Source organism: Miscanthus floridulus, chromosome 7, assembly GCF_019320115.1.
Source record: "Miscanthus floridulus cultivar M001 chromosome 7, ASM1932011v1, whole genome shotgun sequence".
Lineage (NCBI taxonomy): Eukaryota > Viridiplantae > Streptophyta > Magnoliopsida > Poales > Poaceae > Miscanthus > Miscanthus floridulus.
This window is the reverse complement of record NC_089586.1, coordinates 51686842-51697243: the sequence shown is the minus strand read 5'-3', so window position 1 is coordinate 51697243 and position 10402 is coordinate 51686842.

Here is a 10402-nt window from a genome sequence, read left to right as displayed (position 1 = left end):
AGACTCTAATGTCTCCACTAGTGTTGGTTGTAAAAGAGGCTATAAAATTGATGTGAATGCATATACAACTAACCTTGTTGAGTTAGAGAAGAAAGACAAGGAGATTCATAGGTTGAAGATGATATTGAAGAATGGGTGCAAGTGTCAAGAGCAATCTAACAAGACTATACACAAGTCATCAAGGCACCCATCAATCAAGGAAGGCATTGGCTACAATAGGTATGATGGAAAGGCCAATGGAAGGAACATGATCAATGGCGTGCCTTGTGTGAAGTTCAACAAGGGCGTTGCTCTTGATGAGCTTATATGCAAGGCCAACGACAAGGTCTACATTCCAAAGATCCAACCTACAAGTACCAAGACAATCAAGACAAAGCAATCCGATGTCCCCAAGCCACAAGCACCACTTCCACAGTGCTATGCTAGTGACTATATGTGTTTTTGGGGCAAGGATGGCAAGATTGTGGTTAAGTATGTTGGTGCCCAAAAGAGAAAGGAAATTATGAGGAGTGTTTGGGTGCCCAAGTTTTATGTGACTAACCCCCTAGGACCCAAATCTTTTTGGGTACCTAAAACAAAAGCTTAATTTGTCTTTGTAGGAATATTCCTCCGGTGGAACAAGTTGGGTGTTGGATAGTGGATGCACCAATCATCTGACCGGAGAAAAGGACATGTTCACATCATGTCAACCAAGTCATGATCAAAGTGAAAATATTGTGTTTGGTGACAATGGAAAAGGAGAAGTCCTCGGTTTGGGTAAAATTGCTATATCAAATAATAATTCCATTTCTAATGTTTTACTTGTGAATTCGTTGAGATATAATTTGTTGTCCGTTTCACAACTTTGTGAGATGGGTTACAATTATCTCTTTACGGATAAGGGTGTGGAATTCTATAGAAGGGAGGATTCCTCTATTGCATTTATGGGTCATTTAAAAGGGAAACTCTATCTAGTTGATTTCACATCAAATAGAGTAAATCCCGAGACTTGTTTAATGGCAAAATCTAGCATGGATTGGTTATGGCATCGCTGACTTGCCCATGTTGGGATGAGGAACTTGGCCAAACTTCAAAAGGGCAAACACATCCTTGGACTAACAAATGTCTCTTTTGAGAAAGATAGGATTTGTAGCGCATGCCAAGCGGGAAAACAAGTTGGAGCTAAACATCCCATCAAGAATGTTGTGACAACCGAAAGGCCATTAGAGTTGCTTCACATGGACATATTTGGACCCGTCGCTTACATAAGCATTGGTGGTAACAAATATGGTTTTGTAATTCTTGATGATTATTCTCGTTTCACTTGGGTATTCTTTTTGCGTAAAAATAGTGAAGTCCAAGGTATCTTCAAGAAGTTTGCAAAAAGAGGCCAAAATGAGTTTGATGTCAAAATCAAGAGAGTTAGAAGTGACAATGGGATGGAGTTCAAGAACACCAACATTGAAGAGTTTCTTGATGAAGAAGGAATCAAGCATGAGTTTTCGGTTCCATACACTCCACAACAAAATGGTGTTGTGGAGAGGAAGAACCGAATGCTCATAGAAGCCGCAAGAGCAATGTTGGATGAGTACAAGACTCCAACCAACTAGGTTAAAGCGGTCAACACGGCATGCCATGCCATCAACCGCTTATATCTTCACAAGAAAAGAGAAAAGACCGCCTATGAACTTCTAACCGGTAAAAAGCCCAAGGTGCACTACTTTAGAGTGTTTGGATCCAAGTGTTTTATACTTAACAAAAAATCCAAAAGCTCTAAGTTTGCACCAAAGGTTGATGAAGGTTTCATGCTTGGTTATGGTACTAACAAACATGGATATCGTGTTTTCAATAAACCCACCGATTTGATTGAAATCGTGGTAGACGTGACTTTTGATGAAACCGACGGCTCTCAAAAAGAGCAAGTCAATGTTGAGAATGTAGGTAATGAAGAAGCTCCACACAAAGCAATTAAGAAGCTTGCCATTGGTGAAGTAAAGCCCATCGAAGATGAAGATGAAGACCATGTTGTGCATGGTGGTCTTGATCCAACCATTCATCATGTTTTATCCAATGAACATGGTGAAGCTTCTACAACAAGAAATAATCAAGATGGGAGATCAAATGAAGCACAAGGTCATTCTCATGAAGATGGTGTCAATAATGAGCGAGCTCAACCACAACTCAACAATGAAGAAAGAAGTGAAGTCAACCCTCCACAAGCTCATGATTGTGATCCTCCAATCGATCATGACCATGATGATGATGATGATGATGGCCCTATCCAAAGATCAACTCAAGTGCCACATCCTAGAGTGCATCAATCCATTCAATGGGATCATCCCGTTGATAACATATTGGGGAGCATTCGACGAGGGGTAACTACATGTTCCTATTTAGCAAGTTTTTGTGAATATTACTCGTTTGTTTCTCCTTTGGAACCTCATAGGGTGAAAGAGGCACTTGATGATCCAGATTGGATGATAGCCACGCAAGAGGAATTGAACAACTTCACTCAAAATGAAGTCTGGTCCTTGGTGGAAAGACCCAAGCAAAATGTGATTGGAACCAAGTGGGTCTTCCGCAACAAGCAAGATGAGCATGGCGTGGTTACAAGGAACAAGGCAAGGTTGGTGGCTCAAGGATTCACTCAAATTGAAGGCTTGGATTTTGGGGAGACCTATGCACCAGTGGCTAGGCTAGAATCAATTCATATTCTACTTGTCTATGCCGCCCATCATGACTTCAAGCTATATCAAATGGACATGAAGAGTGCATTTCTCAATGGCCCCCTATCTGAGTTGGTGTATGTATAGCAACCATCGGGCTTTGAAGACCCCAAGTATCCAAACCACATCTACAAGCTTGACAAGGCGCTCTATGGGCTCAAACAAGCCCCTAGAGCTTGGTATGATTGCTTAAAGGATTTCCTACTAAAACAAGGTTTTGAGATAGGAAAGACCGATGCTACTTTGTTTACTCGCAAAGTCAACAATGATATATTTGTTTGCCAAATATATGTCGATGACATAATATTTGGTAGTACTAATGTGGCTTTTTATGAGGAATTTAGTAGGATTATGACAAGTAGGTTCGAGATGTCCATGATGGAAGAGTTGAAGTTCTTTCTTGGATTTCAAATCAAGCAACTCAAGGATGGCACGTTCATAAGTCAAACCAAGTACACCAATGACATGTTGAACAAGTTTAACTTGGACAAGGCCAAGCCCATCAAGACACCCATGCCAACCAATGGACATCTTGATCTTGATCAAGGAGGAAAGGACGTCGATCAAAAGGTATATCACTCCATGATTGGATCACTTCTTTACCTTTGTGCATCTAGGCCCGATATTATGCTTAGCGTGTGCATGTGTGCAAGATTTCAAGCTAATCTGAAAGAATATCATTTGATGGTTGTTAAGAGAATTTTTTGGTATTTAGTGCACACTCCTAATCTTGGCTTGTGGTATCCTAAGGGCTTCACTTTTGAGTTACTTGGCTATTTAGATTTGGATTATGCCGGTTGCAAAGTAACCCGAAAGAGTACTACCGGGACTTGCCAATTCATTGGTCAATCCTTGGTGTCTTGGAGCTCTAAGAAGCAAAATTCCGTTGCTTTGTCCACCGCCAAAGCCGAGTATGTGGTGGCCGACACTTGTTGTGCCCAACTACTTTGGATGAAGCAAACACTAAAGGACTTTGGATGTGAGTTAACCAAGATTCCACTTTTGTGTGACAACGAGAGTGCCATTAAGTTGGCAAACAACCCTGTAAACCACTCTCGAACAAAGCACATAGACATCCGACATCATTTTTTGATAGACCACGAAGCCAAAGGAGATATCGCCATTCACCATGTGAGCACCGAAAAGCAATTAACCGATATCTTCACAAAGCCCCTAGATGAGTCAAGATTTTGTGCTTTGAGGAGTGAACTAAATATCATTGATTCTCATAACATGGCTTGATCTCTTGCACACACATTTTGTTTGATCTAGTTAGGAGAAATGAATTAAGAAAACATTGTGTGACACTTTCAAAATCTATTTTATAATTTTCATGAGTGACTATTGCTTTGTGTTGGTTGAATGAAATCTAGTCACTTGTGAAAATGTTAGTGTCCATCATATTTTTGCCCACATGGTGTAGTGAGTTCAAGTTTGAGGGTTTTTTTAGTTTCCCTGCGTCGGAAGTCCCGATGTAGGTCGGAACTCCCGACGGGCGGAAGTCCCGGCTCGCATCGAAACTCCTGACTGCCGAAAGTCCTGACATACGTCGGGAGTCCCGATGTAGATCTGACTTTTTGACCGCGCTGAGTTGGTTGCCTGATTCATTTTTACCCGGCCCGGTCCCATATCTACGGTTATCACTCTTTGGGTTCTTGCTCTCGCCGTGGTGCTTCAACACCAGCTGTTGCTACTCGCTCTTCTAGTGCTGAGCCCCTCTCTTCGTCCTCCTCTAGAAAGAAGCCCAACAAGTTCAAGTTCCTAATGACATACATGTTTGGACAGTGTTGTACTAGTGCTCAACGTGAGCACGATATGCAAGAGAGGCTATATCGGTTGGAACAGCATGCAGGAATTGTCTCTTCTCCTCCGCCACCATTTGTGCCTCATGATCCATTGGCATTATATGATGAGGCATGTGCAGCGTATGAGGATGATGCCGCTTCTCGCCCTCATGGCAAGGGCAAGGCCGCCGATGATGATGAGGAATACATAGAGGAAGATGATGATGAGGACGACAATGGTGGTGAGGATAGTGACCAAGATGAGGATGATGACTATGAGGATGAGTAGTTGGTTTTTCATGCGGCCTACCCCCTTTGGCACTTGTTGACAAAGGGGAGAGTGTTAGGCTTTGATATCTTGTAAATAAGTTAGTTGGTTATTTCCTTTTGAGACTTTAAAACTTCTAGCTTGTGTGACTATTCCATGTGGTGGCTAGCTTTGTGATGGACAAATATCTATATATGTTTGTGATGAATGATTGTAGGATAAGTCATGATTATCTATCTAGCTTATTAACTTGTGCTTGTCTCTACTTGTGATGGTGCATGTATTTTGATGGCCATGTGTTGCTTCAAATTTCTACTTTGAAATCTTGGCCATCGTATTCTTTTTATTTGTTGTGTGAAATAACATGTCATATTGCAATTTCTTTTCACGGATATCTATTTGTTCACACACACTTGTTGCACCCCATGGATTGCAAAATTTAGGGGGAGCTTTTGTCTTGAGGTATGCAAATCATGTATAGATGATTCTAATTGATATTCAAATTCATGCATACATCAAGGGGGAGCTCTTCATAAATTTTGGGGTTCAAAAGCTTTAAATTCTTTCATTCTTATAAAAGCCTAAGTTGGTTGTCATCAATTACCAAAAAGAGGAAGATTGAAAGTGCATTTGCCCCCTATGTCGGTTTTGGTGTATTGATGACATCCAAATTAGGGACTAATGTGATCTTAATGAGACATGTCGTAGCTATTAGTCCCATGAAAGAATCAAAGAGTTGATCAAGATGAAATGGTATCCCTCAATTCTTGAAGTTGAAAAGGCAGACGAACTCAAAATGCTCTCCAAAGGTTTTAATTTTGTTTTTGAGTTTAGGATCCGCTGCACTATAAAGAGGGATGCAAATTTAGTTGGTCTGAGGACGATAGAGTGCTCAAGCATTAAAATAAAATTAAAAGAGAGACACTCTAGCACTCCACGAGCGCATAGATTATTTTTCTATGACTATCGGTGTCGGAAGTCATGACTCTTGCTAGGAGTTCTGACTCCCAGTCACTTAGCCTGTGCGGTGACTGTGGACGTCGGAAGTCCCGATGTGAGTTGGAACTTCCGACAGTCGGAAGTCCCGACCCAAGCCAGGAGTCCCAACATCGGTGGTTCTGCTGGCCGGCTATCTGCGCTCGTCGAAACTCAGAAGTCCCGACCCAAGCCAGGAGTCCCAACATCGGTGGTTCTGCTGGCTGGCTATCTGCGCTCGTCGAAACTCCCGATGTACGTCGAAAGTTCCGACTATCAGAACTCTCGACCCAAGCCAGAAGTTCCAGCATCAGCGGTGCTGGTTGGTTGTTTAACTGCACACGTCGGAAGTCTCGACGTACGTCGGAAGTTCCGACCGTCGGAAGTCCTGACGTTTGCTGAGAGTTCCGACATTAACTTGCATGTGCGGACTTCTGACCTTGTGTGAACAGTCCTTTTTGTTATCGTTGGAAGTCCCGAGATCTATGTCAGAACTTCCGACGTAGATCTAAACGGTTAGATTTTCACTTGGATTATAAATACTCCTCTCTTCACTTCTAACTGTTACAGACACATTCACAACTGACCCACATCGTGCTCAATAGCTCCCAAGCAACTAAAGCACCCTCTCCTTCCCCCTTTGCTCTAATCTTCGATTCCCTTAGGGTTTTGAGTGAAAGGAGAGTGGATTATGTGAGAGCATCACTTTGGCAAGCTTGAGCACTTGATTTCTTCGTCAAGCCAGTAGATTTTGCGTCTATTACTCTTAGGGCTTTGCCCCTAGCTAGCTAGGCATTGCCCAAGAGCTTCCATCTTGTGGAAGAGCCTTGGGAAGTTTGTATCACCCTTCGATTTCTTAGTGGAAAGCTCAAGTGACCTTTGTGGTCGCTTTGAGAGAGGCAAGGAGGTGAAAAAGACTCCAACCTTGGTGGTCACCTCAACAATGAGGACGTAGGAGCTCCTTAGTGGGGTTGCTGAACCTCAGGATAAATCCTTGTGTCCTGTGTGCTTGTTGTTGTGATTGCTAGAGATTACTTGTATGTGTTTGTCTCTTTGTCTCCCAAACTTCCATTTTAGGGTTTAGACTCAATCTATGGTTTGGAGGCATTACAGCGTCAAGGGAGTGACCCAACATCTTCACCAAACCACTAGGAAGTGAGGTTGTAAGATTATTTATCCACAAAGTTAAATTTGGTACTGCTTTTGTAGTTCACGTAGGCGTCGGAACTGCTGACGTTTGCGCTGGAACTTCTGACAATGTCGGGAGTTCCGACCCAAACGTCAGGACTTTCGACATTGACTGACAGATTTGAAATTAGCATTTGCAGTAAATTTTTAGATATGCCTATTTAGCCCCCTCTCGGCATTGTTAGATCCTTTCACAAAGCCCTCCCACTCATCTCCATCATTGATTCATCATCTTTGTGAGATTAGGAGAGAATCCAAGTGCATTGCTTGAGTGTTTGCATCTAGAGGCACTTGGTGTTCGTGTTTCGCTATGGTATTCGCTTGTTACTCTTGGTGGTTGCCACCACCTAGACGGCTTAGAGCAGCGAGGATCATCGAGCGGAGGTTGGTGATTGTCTCCAGCTCTGATCGTGGTGATTGTGATGGGTTCTTGACCTTTCCCCGGCGGAGAGCCAAAAGGTACTCTAGTGAATTGCTCATGGCTTATGTGATCCTCATCTTATGTTGGTTGTGTAGCATCCTATTGAGGGTTTGGCGTGTGATGCCAATTAGCACATGAACCTCCAAGTGAGTGAATCGCCACAACAAGGACTAGCTTGCCGGCAAGCAAATGAACCTCGGTAAAAAATCATTATGTCATCAATTGATTCTGAGGTGATTGGTCTTCATTGGTATTCATTCTTAAGATTAATTGGCACCTTCCTCGATGCGGCGGTATAACCATCTTGCTCACTCTCTTTACATTATCGCAAACTAGTTGTCAAGCCCTTTAGTGTAGCTAGTTGTGAGAGTTTGGTTAGTGTGGTTAGTGTGGCTCTTTAGTTAGCTTTTGAGAGTATACTAACTTAGTGTAGTGACATAGCTATTGTGTGGATAGAAACTATATAAACTAGAATTATGGTAGGTGGCTTGCAATTTTAGTAAGCTAGCGCAACACTTGCTTCGCCTCATTATTGTCTAACCGGTTTGTTAAGTGTTGTTGTACAAATTTTTAATAGGCTATTCACCCCCTCTAGCCATTAGGACCTTTCAACTGATTAGCACCTTGCACATGATCTTTGCTGACGTTCAACCAAGCCGAGACAACAATTTCATCCTCGTCCGGAATGAATTTTTTTGCCTCTTGGCGTTTGGCCTTGGAACGCATGGGTGTTTATTACCACCAGCACTGGACTGCACTTCTACAACTTCAGCACCTGCTACTGCCTGCACTTCATCTTCTTCAACACCAACTGCTACCTGCACGTCCTCATATGGGTGTGTTTCTTGTGTCATGGGAAAGCTGAACTCATCTAAAGAACGAACACCCTCAAATCATGTGACGAAGTCAGTCCAATATCCACCACCGGACATTGCGATGAGCTTGCAAATATGGACTAAGAAATCATTACCAAATGCTCCTCTGTTAGTATTTCCCTTCCTTAATCATGCAAGCAATAGGCATCAGCACAGAACTCCATGCACCACGGTAGTAGTAGTAGGCGCCCAGCAGACACGCCCGGGCGCATCCATAGGCTGGGCCACCCAAATCCACAGCCATAGGCACGGCAGGCCCTAGGGAGCCATGGCGGCCAGCGGCGGTTAACTGCGGCGGCAGGAAGAATGGGCCAGCAGGCAGCGACACGTAACCCTATACCCTTGGCGAGAAGAACATAATGACTATGTACAATGGGTAGATCGATGGATTACCTCCTCCACACGATGATGGCGGCGACCAACTCCTCTCCAGACAACGGCTGCAGCGACGATCTCCTCTTGTTCGCGCGTGAGGGGAAGTTCCACGCCAAAACACCGCACCATGAGGGAAAATGCTTGGGAGGCGAAGGAAACCGAGCGGGAGGCGAAGGATACGCGCGAGGCTGCGGCGCGTAAAGTTACGTGGATGAGGGAGGTTTTTTCCAACTCCTAAAATATTAGGAGATTATATTAGGAGTTGTTGGAGATGGATTTTTTGTGGAAGGAGGAGGTTAAGAGAATTCTTGGAGATGCTCTAAGCCCTAATCAAAATCTAGCATTCTATAAGTGTTATATATGATGGCATGTGCTACTCCTTACGACCTAATGGCTCAAAAGATGCTCTAACTTCTGCTAATTTGAATTTGAGATGAAGCACTTTGGTCACCTGATTTATTTAGTACATCCTGTGCAGCTAGCATACATTTTGGGCTTACCAATGCAAAAGCACAGGCAAAGGACAAATTGTTTATATACATAATAATGGCTCTGAACCTCGTCGAGAGGAAAAATACCCAATTCGGTGAGGAGAGGGGGAAAATAATTAATAATAATGGAAATATATATGACCGAGGCCCATACGTAGAGATTTTTGGGGTATGTGGCCCCGTTCGCGTGCCCTTAAACCTGGCTTGATCCGCTTCTTTTTTCATCCAGAATAATGTTTTCCTCTCACAAATTCCTCCAGATTCATCCAGATTCCTCCAAGCGAACGGGGTATAAAAGTTGTCAGACCAGAGTCATGGTGTGACTAGGGGTACTACGGTGCATCATAATTCATCTTCCATGCCCGCCCTATGAAACGTAGGTTAAACCTAGCAGATCGGATCGGATCCATGACCTCGCCCCCTGTGTCAAGCCATGAAGGCGTTCAGGAGCACAAGAAGCTCCGTGTGGGAATCGGATCTCATACCATATTCTAATTGAGAAATCATCATATATATATACAGCCGGAGGACATGCATCGTGTTGGGGTCAGAGTGTCAAACGACGCGAATACGTATTGCACACAGACCCCTCGTCGAATGGCTCTGTGAAGCAAGGTCGAATGAGATCTGTGGGAGGCACGAGACCGCCGTAACGGCGTCTAGGAGGCTCTGTATGTCCATAGCAAACCTCGTGAATGCGGATGGGTGACTCCTATAATCTGAGGATCTCTCTGACCCTGAAGCTCATCAGCCTATAGTCGTGGCCTCTGAATGCAAAGTGAATAAATCTATGGCCTGGGTTAATCTAAAGTGTAGCATAGAACTCACGGACCCATGATGGTACATATCTGTCTGTCAGCCCTGGCAAGTACGAGAGATGAGGGCAGATCTGCTCTCTAACTGCTGCAACAATAGCCTCAACAGAGCATACTTGCTGAGATCTGAAGGCAACCCCACTGTAAAGATATGTATTGTAGAAGTCCTCCTACAGTGGTGTATAGAAACCCTCTAAAGCACGCTCATCCCTCCTCAGCGGGAACAAGTCCTCGAACTGAACAAATCTGAGCTGCTGCACCTGCTTGGCCGTGGCGGCCCTTAAGTCCAAGTGAGTCACTGGAGGCGGACCCTGTGGTCTAGGAGGCGGACGAGAACCCCTCCTCTATGTCTCTGGCCTCGGTGTCACCTAGGTACGAGTACGACTAGAGCAGCGAAGCTGTGGTTGAGATGCCATCTCTGTCATCTCTGTCTGCTCAGCCTGCTCAGTCTGCTTTGTATGCTGCTGTGGCTCCATCTGAGGCTGAGTCTGCTCCAAAACGTGAC